The sequence below is a fragment of the Puma concolor genome, chromosome A1 (assembly GCF_028749965.1).
Source record: "Puma concolor isolate L17-30 chromosome A1, mPumCon1.1.hap2, whole genome shotgun sequence".
Classification (NCBI taxonomy): Eukaryota; Metazoa; Chordata; class Mammalia; order Carnivora; family Felidae; genus Puma; species Puma concolor.
Window position 1 is genome coordinate 48,685,780 of NC_141667.1, and position 16,920 is coordinate 48,702,699.

At 35.1% G+C, this 16,920-nt stretch overlaps 1 protein-coding gene and 1 pseudogene across 2 annotated transcripts in view; both read left to right on the top strand.

The window, feature by feature from the left end:
- SGCD (sarcoglycan delta) overlaps nt 1-16,920 on the top strand; it is a 942,805-nt gene that overhangs the window by 462,966 nt on the left and 462,919 nt on the right. The gene's annotated exons all lie outside the window — the stretch shown is intronic.
- On the top strand, nt 15,896-15,993 carry LOC112861915 (U2 spliceosomal RNA; annotated as a pseudogene).

The following is a 16,920-nucleotide window of genomic DNA, read 5'->3' on the forward strand; positions in this document are numbered from 1 at the left end:
AATTGCAGATGAGTCCAGTTTGGGAGGTAAAATGCAATGAGCCTTTGCTAAGGAGAAAATGTGTTATTAAAACCAAATAAATGCTTCGTGCTGCAGGAGGCAAGCGGACAAGCCCATAATCCCCAAGGTGTGTGTGTGTGTGTGTGTGTGTGTGTGTGTGTGTGTGCGCGCGCATGCACGCGTGTGTGTTTTTAAATCTAATAAGTGCTTTATCACTTTTCAGTTTCTCAGCCTGAGCCAGGCATGTTTGGGAGTTATTATGAGATTTGAAAGAATGCTGAGTTTTTGATCTTGTCAGGACTGCAAGTGCTTTATAAATGTCAGAGTTGGTGTGTGGGAATCTAGGACACTGCTTCTGTGTGTACCTTATGAGAGTCCGCTAATGAGGCCACAGGGGAGCAGCCCTCTGAGCGACTCCTGGAGCAGTCCTGACTTCGAAAACGCCTCTCTGGGTCCACTCAGTGAAAGAATTTCGTGGTGTTGTTGTTGTTGTTGTAGTTGTTGTATTGCAAACAGTATCCAGGTTTAAATGAGCTAATTCTAAACAGCACTCATTTACAAACTTCAAAACATTATTAATACCCTGAGCACCTCCTTGTTAGAGGAAAGACATCACCTAGGGGTTTCCTTTTTAAGCCTTACTATTTAAACAGTCTCTTGGGGTGCCTGGGTGGCGCAGTCAGTTAAGCATCTCCCTTTGGCTCTGGTCATGATCTCGGGATTTCTGAGTTCAAGCCCCATTTCTGGCTCTCTGTTCAGTGCAGAACCCTCTTTGGATCCTCTGTCTCCCTCTCTCTCTGCCCCTTCCCCATGCGTGTGTGCTCTCTCTTTCTCAAAAATGAACAAACATACATTAAAAAAAAAAAAAAGGCTCTTGATTGTGACCTTCCTCAGTGTTGAACTTGTCATACTGCGTTAATGTTTCTTTGATTCCTCAGAATTCAGTACTGTTTTCAGTTCAGTTACCAGCACATACTTACTAGGCTTACAATAAATACTTTCGCAGTGAATGAACGAAAGCCAAACTGGCTCACAGGTTTGAGTTTACCACTATGATTCTTGCTTATATAGCCTCTGAGTTGTGAATGATTCTGATCTTTATTATGGCTCTTGAGTTAATTGAAAGAGGTGTGAGGCTAATGATATAGTCTTGCAGTTGTAATTTGTTTTTAGCACCGAGATTCCTTGACCCTCAGTGATGAAACTAAGGCCTTAGAGAAACATTCATATTGGAAAAGCCCTTCAAAGTCTCTGCTAAAGCATTCCATTTAGAGAAGAGGTCTGTGGTTCAAAATAATGTTATATCTCCAAGATTTTGAAGACACAGATTCACTGTCTATATCATGTAAGGTCACCCAGGGGTGTCAGGATCAAGATAGAAAGTGGAGTACTAGATATATTCATGGATAATATAATGAAATAGAGGTTCTTTTGCTTATTTTTAATTAAAAGGACTGCAGTTTAAGAGTGGCTTTAATGCATTTGGTCAAGGGTAAGGATGTGCTCTGCTAGGTTTTTTTTTTTTCTTTTTTATGTCTTGTGCTTAGTAGTGTGTTCTATTAAATAGTGGTTGAAAATGTTTTAATTGTTGTCTTCTATAGAAAGTAGATTCTATGGTCAAGCAAGTTTGAGAAATAATACATTTAACGAAGTGAGATTTTTCAAAGCTTTCATACACTTATAATGCTTCAGGACTTTCCAGAAGGTTATAAAATGATACATCATATCCCAAAGAATCTGATCATAAAAATCTTTTTTTATGGGAATTTTCCAAAACAGTGTGCTGTGGAGGCCACCTGGAGAAACCATACTCTAATTTTGCATATAAATGCCCATGTAATTTTATCTACGTATAGTTTCTATATTTTCTGTCGCATTTCCACTTCCATTTGTTTGCTCACATTATGTCAACATTCTCCTTTAAAAAAAATCTATTTGGAGATCAAGCCTAGATTGTAGGTACTTAGAATTTAAATTTTTCTAAATCACTAAGTTAGTTAGGACCACATTGTAATCATATTCCCCTATTGACCCTATAAGTAAAGAAGTACAAAGTAGTACTTCTTGTGCAGTTTGATATTTGACATGGATAAACAGAGTAGCATCAAAAGGACAGGTTTGGACAAATTTCCATGTTTGTTTGTGAGACTATACACTTAGAAATTCATGAAAGTGTAAAGATCTTTAATGGTTCTATATTCCAGCCATGTATTCACTCACTCATATATATGGTCATCCCATGTTTATTGAACATACGCTACAAGACAGTATGCTTTACACTAGAAAAATGAAGGTGGAAATTATGTAATCTCTGTTGCCATCTTATTTCTGAACTCCCTCAAAATAGTACAGTATTCAGGAAGACTTCCAGTTAGGAGTAAGATTTTCAGTTTTTTGGTGCAAATGTCTCCATTTATCCAGTAGGATACCAAAAACCCAAGTAATGAAATTACTTGTCCAATATCACAGTTAACTAATGGAAGTATACACTATAGGACCTAGGTATTTGGAATTGAGCCCCGTGCTCCATTTAGTACTGTGACATAACATAAACATGAAGGGGTAATTTTTTTTAATGTAATGATTACATTTGTATGACTGGAAATAGAAACTTGTTAAAGTGGGAAAAAATACTGAGAAAGATCCCAAGATAAGAATATCATGTGTTATTTTGAAGACTAAGTCCCCATTGAGCTTACATTCTTGGGGCTTCCACATTGCTTACAACTATAGACTTAATCTCAAAACTAAAGTGTTGGCTAATGGAGAGTTGACTTAATTTCATAGCTACAGTGATGGCTATTGGAGATATCCATAAAAGCAAAAAGTGTGGTTTGTGGGAAGTTGTCATCTCCTTGTGTCTTTTAATTCTGATGTTCTGATCCTAATTTACTGGGTCATGGATAGTGAGGTGGCTTTTCTTCCTAAACAACTGTCATTAAGCCTGAATCTTCAGAGGTTAAACCCACTTAAAAGTGAGAGGTTTAACCTTTCTCTAACAGGGCTGACCAGCGGATATCTTTGTGTTATATAATAAGAATAGAAATTCCATTCCGAAAATATGGTTATGATGCTGATTTTATACCTCAAGTGAATCACTTATTAGTCAGAGTCACCTCTTAATGGGGGCGCCTGGGTGGCTCAGTCGGTTAAGCGTCCGACTTCGGCTCAGGTCATGATCTCGCGGTCTGTGAGTTCGAGCCCCGCGTCGGGCTCTGTGCTGACAGCTCAGAGCCTGGAGGCTGTTTCAGATTCTGTGTCTCCCTCTCTCTGACCCTCCCCCGTTCATGCTCTGTCTCTCTCTGTCTCAAAAATAAATAAACATTAAAAAAAAAAGAATCACCTCTTAATGGCTTATAATGTTTTCAGTAATATACTAAGCATGGTAGATGATGTAATACGTACATAAGGTACATATTATTGAAATACTCTTATTGAAAGAGGTTCCACTTTAATGAAGGAGGTAACACACACTCACTATACGACATGAACTAGAGTGGCTCCTGGATTGATGCCACATGATGATATGCCAAGAAGATGGTGTAGACAGTGGATCAAGTTTAATTCCCTACATTGTTAAAACCTCCTTTGCGTGTGTCAGCATATGTAACCTTCACAAGTTATATTACTTCCCTGAGCCTTAGTTTCTTTGAGAAAAAGGAACAGCAGTCACTACTTCATGGAATTACTGTCAAGAATAAATGCAATTATACAGATTATCATAAATGACATGTTGGATACTTGTTGAAAGAGACAACTTTGAATTGTCTTTTCCTTTATCTGTAAAGCAATGTACGTTTGGAAAGGTATCATCTCAATTAAATAGCAAGATACAGTTTAAGTAACCAGTCAAAAAAATCAGTGGATGAGTTTGATAATGAGAGTGTAAATTTGTGTCAGATGTGTTCTTTAGCAATGAGTGATATAGGAATAGAGATTTCCAGAACTGTGATCTCCAAAGACCACGAAAATTCCTAGAATACACAGGAAGGCTGAATCTTGAGTTATTCATTAGGTACGTGTAACTTTTACCTAAGTTACATTCATAGTGCTCAATAGATTTTTGCTGCTATAAATTGCCCTTCCTGCATCCACAGAAGGAGGTGAAGCAAAAGCTCATAATGCACACTCAGTATAGACTGTTAAGAACTGCCAGGCACGCATCGTCACCAGCCACCCGGGTTACTGCCTTTCTAAAGGCTTAGAATCTGAGAGCTACTCCATGATCTTTCATTATATTCTTTTGAGGTTGGGCTAGTGAGAGGATTCTTTAGTGGGAAACAACAGGAACTAAAGAAGCAAAGAGTGGTACAAAGGCAACAAAATGAATATTTACAATGAGTAGATCAGGGTAATGAGCAGAATTTATGTTGAAGAATAGTAGAAGACAAGGTTTAAAGAGTCAGATGAAGCTAGATTGTTTAGGACTTTGTAAAATAATCACACAGGTTCCATTGCATAAAACGGTACTCTATTATAATGTCAGAAATGTATTGAGAGAGAAATGTCTATAAATTTTATTTTTCCCTGTGTTGGCGCTTCTGTGAGTTTCCTAATCAATGTACACCATGCCCTAGATTCTGTAGAGCAAACTGTATCTTCTGAGACCTTACCTTGAAAATACTTTCTATAAAGGGGCAGGAGAGTCACCTTTCTCCTAAATGAAATACAACAAATTCGTAACATTTTTGCAAAGCCAATACCTTGTTAACTTAAATAGATCCTAATCCCCTATGTATAGGTGAGGATGTAGCATGTGTCAGGAAGAACAATGGGCTAGGAGGGAGTAGGATTCTAGTCCTAACTTTATTACAAATGAGCTGTGTGAACAAGAACAAGTATTTAATCATCTCTAGACCCTTGTTTGCTTATTTGTTCAAGGGAGATGTCCTGGCCTGCCCTATCTATTTTGCTGAGTCACTGTGAGGCTTTTGTAGGGTAATGTGTGAATCTCCCCTGAAAACAGTAAGGAGTTACTTCTCTTCTTATATCTGTCTGTATACATATAAATGTAATACCTTATAGAGAGTATAATTATAAGGTAATTTTGGAAAATGATCTCTGAGTATGGTTGAATGATTTTATGATGCTTGATCTCATGACTCAGAAACTGTTGAATGTACTATGTCACACAAAATTTAATGCCCACCCCCAAAAATCTATCAGAATGCAATAACAAAACAATAGTCGTGACATTAAGTGCTCAGTGAGTGTTTACTATCTTTGAGATATTTGGTGATTTTTTTTTAGATCAATTATTTCTTCTATGTCAAATATTATAATTAGTTCCTCTGCATATGCGCTTATTTTTCCTTAAGTAAACTTATTTCTTTAGATAAATTTCCTTATTTTAGAACAATTTTAGATTTCAGAGGAATTGAAAGATTCTACTATTCCACTATTCTAAAGATAGCAGAAAGGATACTCATATACCCCACAAGATAAGTTTCCCTTATCTTGTACATATTTTTAAAATGTAATTCTAAGAACAAACCCACCAGACTGGTATTGTGATTTTGTTATTGATACTAAGTTTTAGATTTCTTTGCAGTGTCTTTGTCTTTAGAATGTTTCTCACCAAGAAAGTTACTTGGATTAACTACTTTTTATATAAGGTATGTCATCAATTTGATATGGAGTTAAGTTTCTTTGCTCTTTGTCTTTTATATTAGGTATGACTTTTAAACCTTTTTAAGGTAGCTTTTTTGAAAGTGTAAAATGCTTCTAGGTTTAGAATTAAAACTAAATGAAAAGTTGTGCTCGGGCAAATCTTATTCTCATCTTTATTTTTTCTACTTTGTTCTGACATTCCCATAAGTAGATTTTATTATTTTCTCATTTATCCATATTGTGTACATTCAAATGCATGCTACAAATATATACACATACTTACGTGTCTACATACACTTGAATAAGTGCATTTATGTACATTCATATGTATACATACGCTTACATTTACCCTTTTTTACTCAAAAAGTAAATACAATAGTCATTCATACCTTGATATTTTTACTTACCAGCCTATTTTAGAAATCACTCCATATTTGTTCATAAAGATTTTCTCATTTCTGTTGTACATCTAATACTCTGTAGTATGAAGTTATTATAGTGTATTTAACCAGTCTTCTGTGATTAGACATTTTAGTTTTTCCCAATATTCTGCTGTCACAATTAATGCTACAATGAATATGCCACAAGGTTTTGTGCATATGTTTAATTCTTGTGGAAATACATTTTTAGGTAAACTCCTAGATTGCTGGGTCAGAAGATGAATGCATATAGAGTTTTGCTAGATATGTAGAATTATTCTTCATTAAGGTTGAATCATTATGCCCTCCAACTAACAGTATATGAGCTTATTGGTTTCTCTACAGACTCAGCAACAACATAATTTTTGGTTAGGCTGTTATATGTGGACAGTCTTATAGGTATGAAATATTAAAAATACTTTTTAAATGTTTGTTTTGGAGAGAGTGTTTCTGAGAGGGGCGGAGAGTGGGGGACAGAGGATCTGAAGCAGGCTCTGCTCTGACAGGCTAACAGCAGCGAGCCTGATGTGGGGCTCACATTCACAAACCGCGAGATCATGAGCTGAGCCAAAGTCGGACACTCAACTGACGGAACCACCCAGGTGCCCCTAAAAATATTTTTTAATTAGTATATGATGAGTATGGTTAAATGGTTTTATGTGGCATTTTAGAGATTAAATTTTTGCCAAGTCAAGTACAGGACATTTCTGCTTTAACCTGAAAGTCTAATAGATCTTGTGTACTATAGCTTTGAGAATAGATAATTTTGTTCATTTGAAGGAAGACTTTTTCTTTGTGTCACTCTTTCTTAGAGCATTTGTGTAGTGCATATGATATAGACACATGTCCAAAGGGAAAAAGTTGGTTTTTACATAAAAATGCATCATATTATTCAAAGGTGACTCACTAGGCCCTTGAAAAGATTGAGTTTTTTTTTTTTTTCTTCAAATGCACTTAGTCACATGTTTATAGGCATTATTATCAGGACAGCTGAATGATAAGACCTAAATTGAAATGTTTATTGTATCAAAAAGATTTTAATAAAACATACTTTTATTGGTGAACATGACCCTTGGAGCTTGCCAACTGTGTTTTGTTTTGTTTTTTAAATGTGTTTAGAAAGAATGATTTAGGGGACGCCTGGGTGGCTCAGTAGGTTGAGCATCTGACTTCGGCTCAGGTCATGATCTCACGGTTTGTGAGTTTGAGCCCTGCATCGGGCTCTGCGCTGGTGGCTCAGAGCCTGGAGCCTGCTTCAGATTCTGTGTCTCCCTCTCTCTGCCTCTCCCCTGATCATGCTGTCTCTCTATCTCTCTCAAGGATTGAATAAACATTAAATTTTTTTTTTAAAAGAAAGAATGATTTAGATCAGAGTAGTCTCTTCTTGCAAATGTCTTTTGGACATTTTAGTTTCCACCATTTTGAAAAAGGCAAAAATCATCTGACAAAGTATGACACCTTCTACTCTTCATCAGAGATCATTGTACTTATGCTCTGATGGCTTTAAGATGCTTGTGACTCCATCAATATATTTTTTTTAAGCCACAAATTATAAAAGGAAAACATTCAGAAAAGAAAAGTAGCAAGGAAGAGGCATGACTTTTGGTTGGTCCTAGCACTGTTCTTTGTAACTTAAAGCAAGTCATTTTATATTTCTGGATCTTAATATTTCCCACTTCTAAAATATAAACAGTTTGGATTAGCTGATCTTTAATGCTGTTTATAGATTTAAAATATATTCCTTTTTATTAATTTATTTTTATTTTTTAGATAACACAATTTGGGGAGAGGGACAGAGGGAGGGAGGGAGGAAGAAAGAGAGAGAGAGAGAGAGAGAGAGAGAGAGAGAGAGAATCCTAAGTAGGTTCCATGCTCAGCACAGAGCCCAATGCTGGGCTTGAGCCCATGACTCCCTACAATCATGACCTGAGCCAAAATCCACAGTTAGATGCTCAACTGAGCCACCCAGGTGCCCCTAAAATGCTTTCTTGATTCTAATTACGCTATCAGTTTTTACCTTCTACATTTAAGCTTTGGCACTTCTGTAGGGAATATCTAAATCTACATCAAAATCAGATTATTGCTGAGCTTTCCAAATCTTTTCCCAAATTATTTCAATATCAATTGCATATAGTCTCTTGATTATAATGTACCATAGGTGTTTTAAAACTGTGGAATAAAGAGGCTACCATTTCCTAAAATTATAGGTAGAAACCAGAGGTAGAGGGGAAATTTTTGTTTATTGATCCATCTGCATTTGTTGCACTTGTCACTCTAGCAACTGGTCATTTTGACAGTTGTCTTCTGTCATTGAGAAAAATAAAAAAGGTAAGAAAAGTGGTCACTGTGTTTCTTTTCTATCATTTTATTCATTAAAGCATTGTTGAGACCCTCCATAAAAACATGATTTTAGATAATAAAAAGTTAGCTATAAAACTCAACATTATTAATAAGCATGAAATTCAACTTGAGAGAGATAAAATACATGAGAAGAGTTGTGAGCATAAATTCTAAAAATGCCGTTTATAACTTATTGTTTAAAGGAATACGTAGAATAGGTGGAATTAGGGCCTCCTGGGTGGCTCAGTTGGTTAAGTGTCTGACTTCAGCTCAGGTCATGTTCTTGTGGCTTGTGGGTTCCAGCCCTGCATTGGGCTCTGTGCTGACAGCTCAGAGCCTGGACCCTGCTTTGGATTCTGTGTCTCCCTCTCTCTCTGCCCCTTGCCCACTCATGCTCTGTCTCTCCCTCTAAAAAGTAAATAAAACATTAAAAAAAAAAAGAGGTGGAATTAATCCAAGAAGACTTCTTACATGAGAACACCTTTAATACAAGACTTGTTATGCAGAACTTGAAGTGAGTCTGTCTGCTTCTCACTACAAACTAAAGCTCCATTTTTCTCTCTCCTCCAGAGTTTGGTTATACAGTGATCCAGTAGAAAGCAAATGCAATCAACTTTACATCTATTCTGGATTTTATATATTATATATTGATAAATAATCAATATAAGGTCATTTGTATCAAATGAGTCTGAAACTTTCCTGATTCCCTGTAGCTCTTCTGCCTTTTGGAGTTGACTCACATAGCCTTCATTTTAAGTAGTTCTTAGTTATGATTACAAGCACTTATATTTCAGCACATTGGAGAGCTACCAGTGGATGTGGGTTGTGTAGTTTAACCCATTAGCTGTTGAAAGGATTTGGGACAATCTGGCTTCAATGAAAATGTTGACTGGACTTCTTGAAGGACAGTTTCTTGTGACTCTCCACACCTAACAACTGTAGATGTGCCTTAAAATATTTAACAATTTCTCTACTGATAAATACCATTTCATTGTTGCTGCTCTTAGAATTATATCTCCACTAGTCATGTTTTGTATGTATATGTATGTATGTATGTATGTATATATATATATATATATATATATATATATATATATATATATATATATATATATATATTCTTCTGCCGTGTTGCTTTTACTTCTGTAAAGTTAAACTCTTAAATTTGAAATACTAGATTAGTTTGTTATGGAAGTATCTCTATAAAGCCAAGGCAATACTTATTTTATTCCCAGCTGTCTCTTATGCCACCACCCATAAGGTGCTACATTATACCTAGCACTTTCAAAATGAAGTATGAGCTTTTTCAAGAGTAGAGACATGCATTTGATGCAGTTTTGTAACTTGTATTCTGTCATGATAGTCTCAGGCTCTTAAACACATTTGTCATAGGGACAAGGTAAATATATTTGGAGAAATTCCAGAAAAAAAGAATAATTTAATGATGTGAGTTCTGGAGAAAAAAATTAAAGCAAGTATAATCAAAGGAATGTAATATTTTAATATTAAGACCACAAGAGTATTAACATGATTGAAAACAGAATGCATGGTGTTTTAAACAATAGCATCTCTGAAAATGGCATGGCATTATAAATATATTTATGTAAAGTGTATTGATGTCAGGCTTAATTTATGCAGTCATGAAGAAAAATTTAATTTGATTTTTAATAGTATAGTGAAATATTTTGGTTTTAAAGATTACCTAAAAATAAAATCCTAATCTTCTAAAAGAGTATAATATTACCACACATTCACAGACCAGCAAGAAGAAATACTAGCCATGAGTTTTCTAAGCTAACCATTAACTCTTTTTTTTTCCCCTTTAGTTTTTCTTCTTCCATAGAATTTCTAATACAAGGAATAGGTGTGGGGCAGTCTTAAAATGGATTTTAAATCCCCTTAACTTTAAATGTTATTATTTTTGTACAAAAAATTGGTTCTGGCTTATCTTTCTTTGCATGGGTAATAGCTAAGAAAGGTTTAACCTACAGTTGCTTGACCTTCTGAACTGTGCCAAATTTAACTCCCCCAATTTTTTTTTCAGTGAAGTAGAACATAAATAAATTTAAAAGTGAAGATGTTAATCTTTTGTCCAATACATACCAAGTAACAGAGAAAATAACAGCTAATAATGTAAAATAAAAATAAGTATGTATCACCATGGCTTTGGGGGGATTTTTTTTTTTTACTGTTTCTTCATCTTTTTATTTGCTCTATTCGTCATCAAAATAATGGCAAAAATATTACAGTGATTAGCCTAATGAAGGAAAGAAGCTATTAATAGAATTTTTAACATTAATAACAGTGTTATATTTACTCAAATGTAATATTGTCATTCAAACAACATGAAAGATATTACATACACCACTGTCTGAAGAAGAAAAAGAAAAAAAAAGAGACAAGAGGAGTCAGATTTACTCTAAGGCTGGAACAGAAAGAAAATTGCCATACGTTTGCTAGCACCTGACTCTTGTAAGCTGGCAACAGTTTAATAGAACTTAACCTCATCAGATTTTCAGCCTGCGATGTAATAATGTTATGGCCAACATTTTCTATTTGGCAAAACTTAGTTTATCCAACTACAATTTACTAATTGGCATTTTTCTGAAATGGCTGTTGTTGCCTGAACACTTTTCTAAAGTCTTGGCGAAGTTGACCCGAGTCTTGTGTGAAAAGGCCAGAGTCATGAGTTGGGTCTTTCTTCCTTAATCACTGTTTGCAGAACTATGACAGTTTTTATTTTGTAGTTTTAAAAACTCTACCAGTGGGTGAAAGAATAGCTTATTCCCTATTCTTTCTGTGTGTACATTCATTCTGCTAATATAAATAATTGTATTAGTATATTTCTATGGTTTTCATGCTTACGCCTATTAGACCATAAATTTCATTAAAGAAAAGAACTATGTCCTATTTTTTACCAGCTTCATTGAGATATGATTAACCTATAACATTGTGTAAGTTTATTGTGTATACACATGTTGATTTAATACACCTATATTTTGAAAAGATAACCATCATAGCATTAGCTAACACCTCAGTCACTTCAAATAATTACCATTTCTTATTGGTTATGAGAAAATTTAAGATGATTTTCTTAGGAACTTTCAAGTATGTAACACAGTATTATTAACTATAACCATTATGCTGTATATTAGATCCCCGGATCTTATCCTTCTCATAACTGGAAGTTTGTAATCTTTGACCAACATCTCCCCATTTCCCCTACCTCTGTGTGTCTGGTAACCACTGTTCTACTCTCTGACTTCAGCTTTTCAGATTCTATGTATAAGTGATAGGATGCAGTATTTTTCTTTCTCTGACTTATTTCACTTAGCACAGTGTCCTTAAGTTCCATCCGTGTTGTCACAGATGCAATGCTGTCTTTATATTTAAACTAGTCACATTTCCATCTTCATTCCACAGGACCTCGCAGAGTGTTTTCCAAGTAGTATATTCACCCATGTCCACTCACTGATACACTTATTCACTGTCTTGTCTTGCCATTATCCTAAAATAGAGGCTTGGTCAAAAGAAATGAGATAGCCACAAGGAAGAAATGTACTTTAATCATATAAATGTTTCTGAGTAGAGTCTCTTTCCCTCTTTCGCTCTTTTTATCTCTCTATCTGCCTCTCTCCTTACCTCCTTTTCTCTTTTTTTCTTGCTGTCTCTTTTCTCTCTTTTTAAATACTATCTAGTTGAGATTTCCAAAGCTGTAGGTCAAGAGACCTGTGTCTTCCTTTGTGACCAGGTGAAATGTATTGGATCTTTATCTACTTTAATTTCTTCATCTTTTGAAGGGCACTCACATCTATTCACCTCTTCCATATATAGGAACATACATAGTAGGGATAAAATTAGATAAGAGTTGTGAAAGTACTGTAAAAATATTTAAAAAGTTAATTTGGTAAAATTAAAAAGCTAAACACACTGACGATATACATAGACAAGTGAACACATACATAAATGTATGTGTATGGGTGCATATATATGCAAATTTCTTCAATTGAGAGAGAATTTCCATTCTGGTAGTTGGACTACAAGTTAAACTGAGTTAATGTATCATAAAAGCATTCTGAATCTTATTTTTTTGCATAATCCCTACACATTAAAAAAAAAAACCACAACACTTCACACATGCTTTAGGATCACCACGTCTGTTAAAATGAGACCTTGTGATTTGAATAGCTAATCAAATCATTGAGAAGCAGCTGTAACTCTGTAATACTTTATTGAGGTCAAACTAGAAATAGAAGCCAGAGCCTTATTTATGTTGCTATCTCTTAGTGATAGAGCTACAAATACCATTCCTGCCATCTAGACCTTAGTTGATATAATGACAACTAAGGCCAGCCATAAGATTTAGTAATGGTGGAAATAATTGATTATTTTGTATGCTTCTGTAGTTTTCAAAGTTTTAACCCTATATACGAGAACTATTTTAGATCAAAACATGCAGAGGTACAATTCACAAAATGCCAAGTCAATTAATGTACATTTTGCTATGGTAGCAACGCTGCCAGTTTATTTCATTTTTATCTATTTTTTTAAATTTCATTTTTATTTTTTATTTTTTTATGAAATTTATTATCAGATTGGTTTCCACACAACACCCAGTGCTCATCCCAAAAGGTGCCCTCCTCAATACCCATCACCACCCCCCCCCACCCCCCATCAACCCTCAGTTTGTTCTCAGTTTTTAAGAGTCTCTTATGGTTTGGCTGTCTCCCACTCTAACCTTTTTTTTTTTTTCTTCCCCTCCCCCATGGTCTTCTGTTAAATTTCTCAGGATCCACATAAGAGTGAAAACATATGGTATCTGTCTTTCTCTCTATGACTTATTTCACTTAGCATAACACTCTCCGGTTTTGTAGCAACGTGGATGGAACTGGAGAGTGTAACGCTGCCATTTTAGCACACGATCTTTGTCTTTAAATTCCCAGGGGTAGGATTACCATGTTTGAAATCTTAGGCTGCTTCTATTCTTCTACAGATTTTCAATGAATTCTGGAGACAAAAATATAGGACAAAATAAATATTCACGTATTTCTGCCTTCAGTTAAAGTCTGGTATCATTTTTATAAGTATTTGAGAATTCACACATACTGGAGCTATCATGGTAATTCAAGGTTTGGAAAAGAAGGAACATTTCTGGTTTTGTTATTTGCTTTGCAAAGCTCGGCCTTTATGAATACATATTTTTGGAGTTTTGCCACAGAATCTGTACCTTAGGTTTCCGATTCATACCCCAGAGTATTAGCTAGATAAGGGAGTTTGTTCCATTTTGATATTGTGCATGTTTGCATGTGCTTTAATCTTAACATGTCCTGACGTTATTTAATTTACTCGTGTGTCCAATAGAGTCTATCAAGTAGACAGGTTTTTGTGATTTTTATCACTATAGATCAAAAACTTCAGATACAGGCATGAAGTATCTATTTAAAATAATCAGAAAATAGAATTGTTTCTTAAATTGTTAGTACGTGATAGTATGAATGGTAGACTGGGTATCTAACTGTAGTAATCTCAATAATAATAGGAATTTTATTATGTTTATTAGACTCATTTATTTTTGGAGATTTATCAGCTTATAGGGAAGTACATCCCAAGAGACAATGGTAAAACGAAACCATTATGAAAATATCAACGCTTTCTTCAAAGTTTTTGTTTGTTTTAAGCAAATTACATACAGGATCTACTAATCTTAATAACAAAATTTGTGAATTAAATGGTGTTATTCCCAGATGAAAACAAGTTTCATAGAGATTAAATATCTTGCCCAAGGACCTGCAACTCATGTAGGACAGGGCTGGTACTGAGAGCTCGATCAGACTGATTTTCAGCCTCATTATTTTAACTCCTCTCATTTTCTCAACAAGAATGGTTGGAACAATTGGCAGCTTAGAGAACTGAAGACTTTGAAATGTGTATGAAATGGAATTGTTGTAGGATCTATGATGATGAAATGGTTGAGCTCATTTTTCATGGCTCCATATGGCCTAGTTAGAACCAATGAGTAGATGTAAGCATGAAAGTTTCAGTTCTGATACTTTCATTTAAGAAAATGATGAGGCTTCTTCCAAGATGAATGAACTCACTGTCATTGGAAACAACTGTTCTCAGACTGCAGACAAAAGTCAAGTAGAAAAGGTTCTCATGGGAACAAAGGTATTGTGCTAGACGATTTCTAAAGTTCTATCCACTGCTAAGATTCCACATTTTAAGTATTTGCAAGTGTTTATGGGTTGAGACAAAGAGGAAATATTAACAATTTCTACTTTTTGAGATTCCTACATATAGAGAATTCACCTTATGCTAGTTGCTCTGTTGAATTTGTTAATATTTTCTTTTGAAGGAAGGGAGAGGCAAGTTTTAACAAGCTCTTATACTCAACATCATCTATTGGTTTTTATTCTGTAGGAGGTGAGGTACATTTGATTTTTTTGGTAATAAATAGTTTCAGGTAGAAGTTGGTACTTTAAAGAACCCTCGAGAGAAGTAAAATGGTTAACTTTTGAAATGGGATTCATTCTGGACTTGTTTTTCTGAAATTTTTACAAATCTCACATCTTCTTAGGGAGCATAAAAATGGACTGCTCTCCTTTGAATGTTCATTGAAGTTTCAAAGCAAATAACATAATTATTTTTAAAAACATGCTAGAGCAGGAAGAAGATAGTTATTTGACTTTTATTTTTTTAAGACCTCAAGTATTTATTTTTTAAATATTTATTCATTTAAATTCAAATTAGTTAACATACAGTGTAGTATTGGTTTCAGGAGTAGAACCGAGTGATTCAAGACTTACGTAAAATACCCAGTGCTCATCCCAACAAGTGCCCTCCTTAATGCTCATCACCCATTTAGACTGTCCCTCCACCCAACACCCCTCCAGTTTGTTCCTGTATTTAAGAGTATCTTATGGTTTGCCTCCCTCTCTCTTTTCATACTATTTTTCCTTCCTTTCTACTTTGTTCATCTGTTTTGTTTCTTACATTCTACAAATGAGTGAAATCGTGTGATATTTGTCTTGCTCTGACTTGTTTCACTTAGCATAATACACTCTATTTCTATCCACGTTGTTGCAAATGGCAAGATTTAATTCTTTTTGATTGCTGAATGATATTCCATTGTGTGTGTGTGTGTGTGTGTGTGTGTGTGTGTGTGTGTGTGTGTGTGTGTATGCACACACATCTCTATCCATTCATCAGTCACTGGACAGTTATTTGACTTTTAAAGAGACAGAAGTAGCAAAAACTATACATTATTTGATTGCTTTGAAAATTGTTGGGTGCATCTGCTTAAAATATTTTTTTCTACTTAGTGTGAAAAATAAAGCACCATTTAGGTAACCTTTCTTGTCAATCATGTTTTACTTGTATTTTTAGTGGACTTATTCTGTCTTGAAGATTCTGTTATGCCTCCCTGGTCAACCTTCACCAGCAACCTCCAATCTTCCCATGTACTATTATAAAGATGTATTGCTGTCAATGTAAATAATAAACTAATTATTATAGCTATGAAATTAATCGCTTCTTGGCCTTTTGGCTAAGATCACGTGTAGTATCTGTTCTTATCAGTTTAAAACTATGAAATTAGTCCTTGTATTTATTTGGAAGAATGTAAAGAGGGAGTAAGTGGTAGGCAATGGGCAGTTTCTTCTTACTTTGAATGTATAAGTTTTATCAGATGAGGCAGGAAGAGTTGATAAAGTTTATGGGAAGTAACTAATTTTGACTCTTTGGACTGAAAGTAATAGCATTCACAATATAGGATTGTGAAAACTCAGGGCCATTTGGATAGATAGCCTCTGAAGAAGTTGAATTTTCTTAGGTGATCAGTGGAGATTGTTGCATGGGTGCTGAGAAGGATGGGACTATGTAGAACTAGTTCTATGAGAGATCGATAGTATTGTATAAGCAAACAGAGTTACCCTGGTGTTGGTTTAACATAGGAGAACAATACCCAGAATTCCAAAATGAGACTGTTGGGGGAAGTGAGTACGTGGTTTTTGTTTGCTCATGGTTTGAATTGAAAGCTTATAGTGCAGGATTTCAGAAATTGGACAAGACTTTGGACCTGTTGGTTTTCTAAAGAAATAGTTGATGCAGTGAAGTAGAATCCTGGGAAATAAGTTGGATTTAGTTTGTGCAGACAATGGCTGGAATGCTGTGTTTCCAAGAATGGAGAGCATGGGGCTGACATTAGTGATGCCATGGAAGAGTGAACAGCAGGATGTGGTGACAGATTGAATGCAGAGGGGGACCTAAATGACATGACTGGCTTGTGGCTAACGTGACAACAAACCAGCAGGATGTAGATTGTGTGACAGTTGCTTTCTGTCCAAGGACAGCCACAAATGGAACAGTAATCACAACAGGGCATGTCTTTTTAGATAAATCAACATATGTGATAAGGTATGCATCCAGTGAAGGGAAAATTAAAATTGGTGCATAAATTAATGAATCCAATTATGATCCATATCTTCTTTCAATTCTGGGTTTTTATAACAAATGTCAACATAGAGAAGTTATGAATTTGTGTTAACATGAT